The following is a 10,473-nucleotide window of genomic DNA, read 5'->3' as shown; positions in this document are numbered from 1 at the left end:
TAAGCTTGGGTAGCACTTTGAAAAATATCAAGCAGGGTGTGAGTGAAATACAAGTGGGAGGTATTGTGACGAGTGGCAGTTTCCCTGCTGGGCGCTGACTGTCTAGATGCCAACTTCCTCATAGTAGTGGACTTCCCCGACCTCCGCCCCCAGGGACTTTCCAGTCCAAACCACTCACATGTGTCCTCTCTCCGTCAGGGGGAACTGGAGCTGCTGGGTCAGCTCCTCACTTGGTCTCAGGCGTGCCCTGCATCCACGCAGCAGGTGTCCAAAGATGGGCCACAGCCCTGGGCGCTGACTGGAGCCAGAAGTGGGGGACAGCAAGACGGGGTGGAGGCGGCCTTGGCCCCCCAGGCTGTGGGTGAAGGATTCGTGCTGCCTCACTCCAGATCCCTGACTTCCGCTCTGAACATGAGATTCCAGTCAGAATGTTGTGTTCACCTCCTACCTGTGGATCCTCTGAAGCGAAACTCACATGGCAAGTGGACTTTGACTGGTTGTAGTTATGAGTTCTTTAGACTTGCAGACAAAATAGTGATATTAGCACTCCTCACGCTTCCCCAGAAGGCCAGGGCGCCCCTTCTGGGTGAGGCCTGGGCTGTGCTATCCAGCCAGGCCCACACACAGAACCTGGTGCTGGCGGTACCTTCTCCGTCTTCACCCTTCCCTCTACCTTGCCACACGCTGAGGATTCCCCACCGAGTGCCAAGTGTCCCCCAGAGCACAGTACTCATGGGGCTGAGTTGGAAGCCAGACCCTTTATCAAAACCCGATCCCTCATTTTACTGATGAGAAAACAGAGGCCAGCGAAAATAATCACCGTCTCAGCATCACAGTGCCCGGCCAAGTCTGCTGTGTTAGGTTATTGCTCATTTTATTTTATTTTTTTATCTCCCTTTGCTGGGTAACAAAGAGTTTAGTTACTCTTACATCAATCAAATAAATTTATTAAGCAATTCAGCACAACATTTGGGCACAAACATTGTAATGACTGAGGTTATAGGCACATTTGTGTGCATGCTTTTTAGATTAAATTTTCCCTTTGATCCCCCTTTATGTCAGTTTTTCTTAAATCAGAGTGCAGGTACCCCTGAGGGTCTGCAGATATATTTTCAGGATTCAAGAATTCTCCAGAAAAAAAATTGTAGGTGTAAAATATTTCAATGTAAAATATGAATGTATGCAACATTGTGATGTTATAAATTTTAAGTTGTTTTTTTTCCTTGAGTTTGCTTCCTCTCCTGTTATGATCAGCCCATATTTGGGCACCTAACTGGAGGTTGCTATTCTCAATGTGAGCATATTCCCCTCCTTTCAGGGTAGATAAAGACCCTTCCTATTGTGGGGGATGAGGGGTTTGAACAGAAGAGAAAAATAATTTAACATTAGCAAGAGTCTCTTTACCCTGTTTCTGTCTCTCAAGTAGAGGGGAGAGGCTGGTGCCCCACTTCACCCCGGGCCCCAGAACGGCAACAGCACAGACACCACTGTCCCAGGGGTGACTAAAGAACAGCAGCAAGAGGACGTGGGCCTTGGAAAGCTCAGATTTGGGGTGAAAGTTTGCTGCCTGAAATGCTGGCAAGGAATGATGCAGCAAGAAGAGAGTGATGTCACGGACATGACAGTCATCATCACCAGTCTGGGAAGGTCAGTGACCCCCAGGAGGCACAATGTGACCAAGACCAAGAGTGGGAGTCACACTGGAAATCAGAAGAGAGCCTGGGCACTAACCTTGCGCCACCTCTTAACCTCAGGACTTAGAAATAACCCTGGGCGGATGGCTGTTTTCAAATTATTGTTATGAAATCCACTGAGTTTATCTGGCATTTATGAGCTCTAAGATTTTACAGTGCTTGACATAAAAATTAAGATCAGTAAGAGGGAAATGTAGAGATTTATTTTTTCACACCCAAACTGGGGGGTGTGGAAATATTTTTCCCATTGCACATATTTGGTATCACCCTGATGACACGTAGCTTTGGAATTCCGCCAGGAGCGTCAGTACCCATCTTTGTGTTTTGCTTGTGATCAGTCACATTAGCACCAACTGACCACTTGAAACTCTGTTTATATTTTGTACATCTCTTCTCAAAAAGCCCTTACATACACTTTATCTAGGGGCTACCTGCCATTTGGGACAACATGGATGGACGTAGATGGTATTATGCTAAGTGAAATAAGCCAGGTAGAGAAAAATACCACATGATTTCACTTTTTTGTGGAATCTAAAAACAAAACGAAATGAGCAAAACAATGGTAGGCTCAGAGACACTGAGTGGTGGCTTGTGGTTACCATAGGGGAGGGGTTGGGGCAGGGGTGGGCCGGGTAGATGAGGGAGATGAGGAGGCCCAGAAATCTCAATCACAATGTAAATCAGTCACAGGGATGAAAGTACAGCACAGAGAATGGTTGGAAGTTCTGTAACAGCCTTCTGTGTTGACAGGCAGTAACTGCACTAGCTGGTGTGAACATTTGATAACGTATATAACTGTTGTATCACTGTTGTATTCTCGAAATATAATATTGTATCGGCTATTCTTCAATAAAAAATTTAAAAAGAAATAAGCATTGTGTCCTAAATTATGCTATGAATTTTGAATGTCCATTTTGCATGGGTGTGTCGGCATGTGGGAGAGGGGGCAGGAAACGACAGATGCTCGCAGCTCTGAGAAGGCAGGAGGGAGAGCAGAAGGGCAGGGGAGTCAGGCATCTACAGGGTCACTAAGAGGGCAGCAGAGACGTGCTCAGTCTGGTCTTCAGGGGCTTATCTGCGGTACACGATTCACTCAGATGTTTCCCTTCCGAGTGCTGCTGTCATGTGAGACCCACATTCATGACTCCCTCAGCCAGTAGATGACAGGAAGAGCCCTATAATTAGGATGTCTAAGATTTCTATTCTAGTTTTGTTATCAATTTTGACAACCTTTACTTTGGATAAGTCTTTTGTTTCTGGGGATCCAATCCTCTTAGCTTTAAAATCTTGGGAAGCGGATTCTGGTCCTCCCTGTTCTCCCTCCTCCATCAATCTTTGTGCTCTGCAAAGCAAGAAGCAAGAAAGTCTGACTCAATGTTGCTGTTTGGAAGAAGCCTGAAGCTCTGAAATATTGCTCAAAGCAATACTTCTTGGATTTGTTCCTCTTGCAAATGTATTTTCCTTACACAGGATGAAAGATACTTGGCTATGAGAGGGGGAATGATTCTGTCATGCTAAGGTAATCATCAAGCCTGGAATGATGAGTTCAGGCTGACCATTACAGGGTCAGTAAGGGTGGAGGTAGATCCTACAGGGGACTATGCATACAGGAGGAATCTGGAATCTGGTTAAACTGGCAAGTCAACAACTCCAGCCTCTGGGAAGCTTGCATCCCAAGGGATGGTGTGTTCCAAGGTTTAAATAGCCTGAGGATTAGTCCTAAAAGGATAGAAACAAGTTATTCTGTGCCCATGACTATCTTGGAGGCCCCTTTGTGATATCTCAGGGTCCATAGAGATGGAGGTGACGTGGGAATAAACTCTCAGGAAGCAGCTCTGAGGGCTTGTTGGTGTATAAGCTCCCTTGTCCAGTGTTACCTTGGCCTCAATAGGAGACAAAAAGGAAATGGGATTCCCCTCTCCTCCCCACCGCCCCACCCAAGAACTCCAGGACTCAGGGCCATGACACTTGTTCCTTCAAATCAACAGGAAGCACAGCCATCTGGCCAAGGAAAAGAAACCTGTGGACTGAGGAGTCATTGAGAGGAGAATGAAGAAGATCATGCGTCCTAAAGTTCATGTCACAATAATAAGGTAACTAATTGGCCCACAGACTCTCACCCAGAACCAGCTTTCTTAGCAAAATTTCCTCACATTATAGATTTACCACTAGTAGTCAATCCAAAAAAAAACCAAACAAACCCAGTAGAACTGCAATTTTTTTTCAGAGTATCAAGTGGGAGTACAAAAGCACATTCCTAAACCAAGTGTATACGTGTGATTTTTACATATTCTGCTATTTAGGATTACTTAATCCTCTGGGTTGTAACTGTAAGATAAATTCTAGCCGAAATAAGCAGGCAAAGAGAGGCAACAAAGTGCCAGGTAATTTATTTGAATACCCCCGAGGCAAGGTTCCGTGGCCTTCCTGTCACAGGCCAGGGAAGTCACACGAAAGTAGACAGGCAGCGAGTTTTTAAAGAAGGTAGGGGGAGGCAGAGCTTAGATTTACAGCGCCGTGAGGATTGGCTAGCCCAAGGCACATTTTTCAGGTTGGGAGGGGGCAGCAGCCGGGGACTTTGGCACGTCATCAGTGTCCAACGTGCTCCTCCCTCCCCCAAGTGCCTTCAACCTTACAGTGACCGCTGGAGGTGACTATTGGTCTCCATACAGAAGGGTATACACATTCATAGACAAGGAAAAAAACAGGCATTTTTCATTTGCTTTTACATTTAGATCAATTCATTTAGATCCCTACCTTTCCCTGATGAGATCCTATGCTTGCTGATGGCTAAGAAGTAAAATATAATGGTAAAACTATCCTAGAGGTTGGCCATAAGAGGCTTATAGAGTGAGCAATACATTTTTATATATTTGTTGAGGCTCCTAATGAATATTGTAATATCTGAACTTGAAGGCCTCAACTGCTGGAATGAGAACTAGAATTTTAAATAACAATTGTCTTATTCACAAAGTGTTAGGAAGCTTAGATGGAAAAATATAATAAAATTCTTTGATATCATCTAAAGAACTGTGAACTCCTGCTAGGTGTCGAAAAGGTGACCCTAAATCTTAGAGCCAACATCTGTGTGATCACTTTATTCATCAAAAAACCATGTTCTTTTATATGACCTGTATGTTCTAGTAAAATATAAGAAAATGTGATGATTAATAAACAATTATACACAAAGCACCCCCCGCCCCCACTTCAAATACCATTCTGAATGGAAGAGGGGAGATTGGGGGCAGAAATCCAAACAGATAAAGAACCAATCATATGGTTAAAAATTTACCAGGAACAGACCTGCCACTCTTGAAATACTGTCTAATGATATTACATAAGAACAACAATATCTGTGTTGGAAGGCTGCCTTGCCTTATGAAACTCTGATTCTTGAGTGTATGTTCTTTATGTTTTGCCCTATCAAAAGCAGACCTGAGCATTTTGCTGGCCTACAATAGAAGTATATAAGATAATTCTACATTTTGACATGCAAATAGGCACTGAATGAATGTAGCTAGGCCACCAGGAGTGTATTTAAAATGTACAAAATGTATTTGAAATTTCTAAACATTCAGGGATGGAGGACTAAGGTGATTGCTAATTCCGAAGGACCTACGGTCTAAGCTGAAGAACTCTGAAGAACTCTCTGCCCTGTTAGAGCCACTGCCATCTTAAACATATCTGACAAACCAATTCTCCTGAGTTCTGAAAAAATTTTAAGATATGATTAAAAATTTTACTTTTGAATTTACTTTATGAAAAGTTACAAAAGTGTAAAAATAATTAGTATTATCACCCAAGTTTTGAAAATGATAAAATTACATAAAATCGATTCAGCTGCAGGTTACAGTCTGTAGAAATGAAGTTCCTGGGAAGAGATATAAGCTTTGACGAAACTCGCAGTGGTCCACTTGAAAACGAGCCCAGACGCCTCACTCGGGGAATTAGGAGGAACGCGAAATAGTTACCTTGGAGTGGCTCCCAGGACCCCAGCGAAAGCACTCAAATAAATAAGACAGGCATGTCTCACCCTGGAAATAGGAGAACGTTCCGAATGTTGAGAGAAAGGGTTAAAGAAAAGCACACCAGCCTGCCAAGCCTTCTTCATTTGTCCCTGCGATCCCCCCAGTACTTACCGATTCAGGTCCCTCACGCTCCTCACCACATTCGCAGAAGGACTGCTGCAGTCCCGCATGTGACCAACAGATGGCGGAATCGCCTAACTAAATGCAGGTTTCAAAGAGGCCCAGCGACTTAAGGCCAGTGAGGCGAGACTGAGGTGTGTCTTAAACGACCGAGATCTTAACTTCTAATCCTTTTGATAAATTGTGCGGAATGGGGGAAGGGGTAGGAAAATTGCTGCTACCGAATATGCTTCGATCTCCTTGTGGCCCCAGAAGAATTCGGCAACTAACCCACCTGGAGATAGGGGTGGGAGTAGGCAGGGAAGAGAAGAAGACAGAGATGGAGATTGAAGAGGGCGGGAAAGAAACGAGGAAGGGTTTATTGCGGAAGAGGCCGTCTCGGTATCTCACACTCATTTTCCTGTTTCATTTCCAGGCATTCTTAAATAAGCAAAGATGAAAAAATTAGAAATCCTGCTCTCAAGGGTATTTGTAGTAATAAGAGAGAACATACGTACCAAAATGTAATAATTCAGTGACTAATGAGGGAGTCGAGGGCATCAAGAGAACCTTCATGGAGGAGGCATGGGCTGGAGCATGTGCAACAGTTCATATGCCTTGAGTGCTGTGAGGCTCAGGAGCTGGAGGCGGCAGGGGGTGGAGCACCTAACATTAGAGGCAGGAGACTTTCAGTATCAGGGAAATATGTACTTGTGCACACACATGAGAACAAAGAGTATCTCAGATACTGGCAGAAAGAAAAGAAACTTACATGCAAAAAGATGTCCTGGCCATGAAAATGATTTAAACTGGACTATGGAAATAATTGGTGACTATGTAGTACCATGATCATGAATAAGACATTTAACTGTGTCTGGTTGTAATTTAACATAAAATTGGGTATAAGAAATAGTTTTTTAAATACTCATTAGGATTTTTAATTCAGTCAGTTGTATACATTGAAATGATATTATTTTAAAAGTTAATAGGAGCCAAGCAGATTTCACACAACTTCAGACTCCTTTTGGCAAAGAATTGAGGCTTGAGGCTTGTATACTTAAATATAAAACTCTAATAATATTATTAAAGTGTCTGGAATGTATTAATTTCACAATAGCAATATACAGAAAACAATTGTAATTCTATATATTAGCAGCAGAATACTGCATGTAAAATTTTAAAGTAATTCCATTACCATAGCAATAAAAACATTAAAAACTTAGAGATAAATTTAGCAAAAATATGTGTGATGTCCCCACTGTGAGAACTACAAAGAACCAATGAGAGTAGCTAATGAAATTCCAGGTATATGGAGAGAAAGGAAATGCTTGGTTTTGGAAGAAATATGAATTTTCCTCAACAAAAACCTGATCAATGTGCTTCTTTCCAGAAACAGACAATTCTAGCATTTATATGAAAATGCAAAGGATCTAGAATAGCCAAAACTATCTTGAAAAAGAGAACAAAAGGAATATTCAAAACTTGATTGCAAGTTACACTGCAGAACTATAGGCAACATGTGAGGGCCAGTGATGTAAGCTAGAGAGACAACACAAAATTGTATTTACTTATGGGCATGGATGAGAGCTTCTAGAGAATGAAGGTTCCTAAGAAACATATGCAAAAAATGAGCTCTGAGTCTGTAGTCATTTAGAGGTTGGGAAGATGTGAAAGGGACTTGGCCTACGAGGCTGAGAAACGGCACTCAGCCTCGTGTGCTGAGAATCCCAATACAGTGATGTTTAGGAACAAGTCAAGAAAATATGTCAATTACTCAGAAGTGATTAACTATGTAAAAATACTTCTAATATGGTAAGTAAAATGATGGCTTAAAAGTGGTCATTAGATTTGGCAACATAAAACTAATTTATGATCATAACAAGGATTTCAGTTAAATATGTGGACTGTAGCCTGATTCTTGTAGGTTCAAGGAAGAATAGGACAGACTAGAAATAGCAAGTGAAGCCAACATTCTTAAGGATTTTCCTGCAAATTAGGAGTAAAGGACCTTTGGTAGAATTGAAATTAAAGGAAAGAAAATACTATAGATTGTATGCTGATTGGAATCATCTACCACAGAGGGAAACATTTTAGTGCACTGTGTACAATTATTTTAACATACTAAGACTTCCTACACATCAATTAGTAAAGGCCCATATTTATCTGAGGGAAAAGAAGTGGTAAAGGCAAGAAGTAAGGATACAGAAGATTTGTATCTACAGCAAGGATACAGAAATGATACATACACGAAAGTTTGTTCAAACTCCTCATTACTAATCAGAGAAATGCAAACCAAGACCACACTGGAAAAATAATGAAAATGTTAAAACTTATTAATTGTGACAAGGATGTGGAACAACATTTCTACTAATATTCTGCTGATGGGAATATAAATTAATACAATCATTTTGGAAAATAAGTCAACATTACATAGTAGCATTGAAAACACATATATATTATAAATGCATTCTACTTTTGAATATACACCCAGAGGACATGTTGTAAGTTCATACCAACTTTATTGATAATAGCAAACATTGAAAACAACCTAAATATCTGTTGATAATTGAATAGATAAATAACTTCATATATCTTTATATAAACTATAACTAAATTCATAAACAATATATGAAAACAAATGAAAACAGGAACACAACAGTTCACTCTAAGTGGGATGCTGCCAAAGTGGTTCTAAGAGTGAAATACATAGCACTACACACCTACCTCAAGTAACAAGAACACTTCCAAATAAACAGTCTAAACTCACAACTAAAGAAATCAGTAAAAGAAGAACAAACAAAACCCAAAATTAATAGGGGGCCATAATAAAGAGCAGAGCAGAAACAAAATAGAGAATATAAAAGGAGTAGAAAAAAATCAATGAAACAAAGAACTGGTTCTTCAAGAAGATAAATGAAATAGACAAACTCCTAGTCAGATTTATCAACAAAAAACAAAAGGACATAAATAAAGTCAGAAGTGAAAAGAAGTTCCAACTAACACCACAGAGATAAAAAGAATTATAAGAGAAGTCTATGAAAAATTGTGACAATAAATTGGGCAACCTAAATGAAATGAAGAAATTCCTAGAAATGTACAACCTTCCAAGATTGACCCAGGAAGAAAGAGAAAATCTGAATAGACCAATTACCAGCAATGGAATTGAATTGGTAATCACAAAACTTCCAACAAACAAAAGTCCAAGACCAGATGGCTTCACAGATGAATTCTACTGAACATTTAAAGAGGAGCTAATACCTATCCTTCTTAAAGTATTCCAAAAAATAGAAGGATACTTCCAAACTCATTCTTTGAGGTCAGCATCACTCTAATACAAAAACAGGACAAAGCAACTACAAAAAAAGAGAATTGCAGACTATTATTTCTGATGAACAAAGATGCAAAAATCCTCAATAAAATATTAGCAAACTGATTTAAAAAATACATCAAAAGGATCATCCATCATGACCAAGTGGGACTTATTCCAGGGATCATACAACATTTGTAAATCAATCAATGTGATCAACACAATAATGAAAGGAATGACAAAAACCATATGATCATCTCAATTGACACTGAAAAGCATTTGAGAAAATTCAACATCTATTCATGATGAAAACTCTCAAGAAAACAGGTATAGAGGGATATATAGGCCAACATAATAAAGGCTATATACAACAAACCCACAAGCTAACATCATACTCAATGGCAAAAAGCTGAAACCTTTTCTTCTAAGATCAGAAACAAGAATCAGGGAGCTCCAGGCATTTTATTCAAGGTAATATTAGAAGTCTAGCAATCAGACAATAAAAAGAGGTAAAAGATAAAATTGGTAAGGAAGAAATAAAACTGTGAGTATTTGCAGATGACATGATATTATACATGGAACCGTAGACTCCACCAAAACATATTAGAACTATTAACTGGATTCAGCAAAGTTGCAGGATAAAAAAATAAATATACAGAAATCTGTTGCATTCTTATATACCAACAATGAACTAGCAGAAAGAGAAATCAGGAAAGCAATTCCATTTGCAATTGCATAAAAATGAACAAAATACCTAGGAATAAACCTAACTAAGGAGGAATGACCTATACTCTGAAACCTGTGAGACATTGATGAGAGAAACTGAAGAAGACATGTCAATGGAAATCTATCCCACACTCATGGATAGGAAGAATTAGTATTGTCAAAACGACCATCTTGCACAAAGCAGTTTACATATTCAAGACAATCCCTGTCAAGATACCAATGGCATTTTTCAATGAACTAGAGCAAATAATCTAAAACTTTATATGGAACCAAAAAAGACTCCAAACAGCCAAAGCAATCTTGAGAAAGGAAAACAAAGCTGGGAGTATTACACTCTCTAACTTCGAGCTACACTACAAAGCTACATTAATCAACAGTATGGTAGTGGCACAGAAACAGACCCATAGATCAATGGAATTGACTAGAGAGCCCAGGAATAAACCCACATGTATATGGTCAATTAATATATGATAAAGGAACCTAAATACATAATGGGGAAAAGAGGTTCTTCAATGAATAGTGTTGGGAAAACTGGACAACTACATGTAAGAGAATGAAAGTGGATTACTATCTAACTCCATACACAAAAGTAAACTTGACTGATTAAAGACCTAAAATG

General features: G+C 40.0%; 1 protein-coding gene across 1 annotated transcript in view; it reads left to right on the top strand.

The window, feature by feature from the left end:
- Window positions 1–2,578, top strand: part of LOC140846694 (B-cell lymphoma 3 protein homolog) — an 84,235-nt gene extending 81,657 nt beyond the window's left edge. Inside the window, exons 11-12 of the mRNA XM_073224224.1 lie at window positions 199–478; window positions 1,427–2,578. The gene's annotated coding sequence lies outside the window, so the exon portion shown is untranslated. The remainder of the gene's footprint in view (window positions 1–198; window positions 479–1,426) is intronic.
- The last annotated feature ends 7,895 nt before the right edge of the window (window positions 2,579–10,473 follow it).

The sequence above is a fragment of the Manis javanica genome, chromosome 16 (assembly GCF_040802235.1).
Source record: "Manis javanica isolate MJ-LG chromosome 16, MJ_LKY, whole genome shotgun sequence".
In the NCBI taxonomy this organism is placed as follows: domain Eukaryota; kingdom Metazoa; phylum Chordata; class Mammalia; order Pholidota; family Manidae; genus Manis; species Manis javanica.
This window is presented reverse-complemented; position numbering and strand designations above follow the sequence as displayed.